Source organism: Schistocerca americana, chromosome 7, assembly GCF_021461395.2.
Source record: "Schistocerca americana isolate TAMUIC-IGC-003095 chromosome 7, iqSchAmer2.1, whole genome shotgun sequence".
NCBI classification, from domain to species: Eukaryota; Metazoa; Arthropoda; class Insecta; order Orthoptera; family Acrididae; genus Schistocerca; species Schistocerca americana.
The window spans coordinates 579,512,226-579,515,411 of NC_060125.1; positions in this window are offsets into that span (position 1 = coordinate 579,512,226).

The window sequence follows — 3,186 nt, forward strand, 5'->3', positions numbered from 1 at the left end:
CAAGCGCAACATCAAAACTGCCTCTCTGGAATCTCTACCTTTCCGAGAACCAAAATGATCGTCATCTACACAGCCTCAATTTTACTTTCCATTCTTCTGTGTATTACTGTTGTCAGCAACTTGGAAGCGCGAACTGTTAAGCTGATTGCCTGATTGTCCGACGATTGTCGTACTTGCCAGCTCTGGCTGTCTTCGGAACCGTATTGATGATGCATTTCCAAAAGTCTAATGGCATGTCGCCAATCTCATAGATTGCACACACCAACTTGAACAGCCGTTCAGTTTCCACTTCCTCCGGTGGTTTTAGAAATTCCCATGGGATATTGTATATCCCTTCAGCCTTATTGGATTTTGAGTCTTTCAAAGCGCTTTTAAACCCTGACACTAATACTGCGTCCCCTTTCTCTTCCATATCCACTCCAATTTGTTCTTCTATGACGTCATCAGACAACCCCTTCGCGTCGTAGAGGACTTCAGTGTTCTCTTTCCAACCAGGCTCTCTCTTTCCTCGTTTAACAGTGGACTTCCCATCTCCCTCTTAAGGGTACCATCCTTGCATTTAATTTCATCGACAATTGTTTTGGCTTCTCAATGTGCTGAGTAAGTCCTTCAGACGATAACAGAATGGAACAGGGAAGCTTAACAGAAGGTGCAATGAGAAGTACGCAGTGCCAATCACTTTCCAGTGGTTTCCAGAGTAGTACGTAGAATTCAGGCCAAGATATTTTATTGCCCTCTCTGACAGCAGTACAACAGAGCGGAAGGGAAGTGATGAATTAACATTTCAACAGGACGTACAGTTCTGCAGGTATTGGCATACTCCTAAATGAATTGCATTAGCCTGCCGCGGTGGCCAAGCGGTTCTAGGAGCTGCAGTCCGGAACCGCGCGACTGCTACGGTCGCATGTTCGAATCCTGCTTCATGCATGGATGTGTGTGATGTCCTTAGGTTAGTTAGGTTTAAGTAGTTCTAAGTTCTAGGGAACTGATGACCTCAGATGTTAAGTCCCATAGTGCTCAAAGCCATTTGAACCATTTTTGAATTGCATTAGAGGAGAACTTATTCGACGAATGTTGGTAACTTTTAGTGCGTAGAAGCAGCCCCATATACCACAGTGACGAAGGTTGCTACCAAATAATGATGTTCTCAAGATAAAGGATCTGTGCTGGTCATTCAGGGAAGTGGATATGCCCACAGTAGTCTTGCAGAGATTTCAGAGAGAGAGAGAGAGAGAGAGAGAGAGAGAGAGAGAGAGAGAGATCCTTCCGGAGTGGAACACTTCGCTGCTAAGTTTCGTGAGAGGTACTTAAAAGCTATCCCTGAGGTGAGACATTCAGCCCCAATTCGGGTGTGACTATAAGCAAAAGTCATTGCTGATAAATACCCTGCCCCAGTTGGATCCGGCCTCTACAGTCATGGACACAAACGAGACACTGCCTTCAATCGGCCGCTTGGGAATGTAGCGCTACTTCTCTCACAGTGTCAAATCTATGCCACATACTGCCTGGTAAAAGAAATGCAAAGTCCGCTCGCCAGATGTGTTACACTAATAACTAAAATCTAGGACAAAGAAGCCCGAGGTTTTAATGAACACGAGGGGAGCACAATGGGCATATTACTGTATTTTTTACATGTTAATTGAAGTGGAAAAAGTATTAATTGTGTCAGGATAAATTCTTTTGCAGTTACTAAATGTATCTGTATCGAAACGTGCTGATCTTCTATAGATCTTCTCTATTTCCTCTACCGATTATCTGTCACGGATCTCATACTGACCGGCAATATTCAAGTATTGGCCGTGTTTTGTAAGCTACTTCCTTTGTCGACGGGTCTACACTTCCTTAGGACTCTTCCAAAGAATCTCAGTCTGATATCTGCTCTTTTCGCGAATAATTTCATGTGCTCGTTTCAGTTCGAATCGCCCTGTGCGCTTACTCGTAGATACTTTATGGAAGTAAATGATTCCGGTGATTGTTCGCCAATTTGGTAATCATACAGTAAAGGGACTTTCTGTCTTCCTGTTAGCAATACTTTATGTTACGTTGAGTATCAGTTGCCATGCCCTGCACCAAACGTCGATCCTCTGCAGGCTTTTCTCCATTTCGTTACAATTTTCCGGCGTCGCCACTTTCCTGTGTAGAACAACGTCATCCGCAAAAGTCCTCAACGGCCTTCCGATATTATCTACTACGTCATTGCCGGCAGGGGTGGCCGAGTGGTTCTAGGCCCTACAGTCTGGAACCGCGCGACCACTACGGTCGCAGGTTCGAATCCTGCCTCGGGCATGGATGTGTGTGACGTTCTTAGGTTAGTTAGGTTTAAGTAGTTTTAAGTTCTAGGGGACTGACGACCTCAGCAGTTAAGTCCTTTAGTGCTCAGAGCCATTTGAACCATTTTTACTACGTCATTTATATATATTATAAAACGTGATGTTCTTGTAACACTTCCCTGGTGCACGCCTGAAGTTACTTCTACGGCTGAACGTCTGCACGTTCAGAATGACATGCTCTGTCTGCTTGCTAGAAACTCTTCAGTTCGATTGATATTCCATACGCTCTTATTTTCTTCACTAGGCGGCAATGCGAACTGTATCGAATGCCTTCCAGAAACCAAGGAACACATCTACTTGGGTGCCTGTATTCTCTGTTTTCTGGGTCTCGTGGACGTACAGAGTGAGCTGTATTTCACACGATCGTTGTTCTCGGAACCCATGTCGATTTCTGCAGAGGAGATTTTAGATTTCCATAAATGTCAGAATACGGAATCATAAAACATGTTCTAAAATTCTACAAGAGACTGACATAAGAGAGAAAAGACTATAGTTTTGTGCGTCTCTTCGACGACCATTCTTAAAAACAGGAAGGACTGGGAATACATCGCTCCTCCAAAGACGAAGGTACACTGCCGCTGAAAGAGGGAAAGTTCTTTCGCCGATTCTGTATAGTACCCCCTTTAAATTGAGCGGCCTTTCCTGTGTTGGGCGGTTTCATTTGTTTCATAATACACAAATAAAATTAGTACTAATCAGATTCAGAATGTGGTACTTACCTGAATTCTATCACAACATATATGGTGCCCATATGAAGGCTTAACTAATGAAGAACACAACTGCAAAATGAATCTTTCACTTCATATGAATACACATTCTGCAACGAAACATGCAAATGGATACAAAAAGAGGGGCA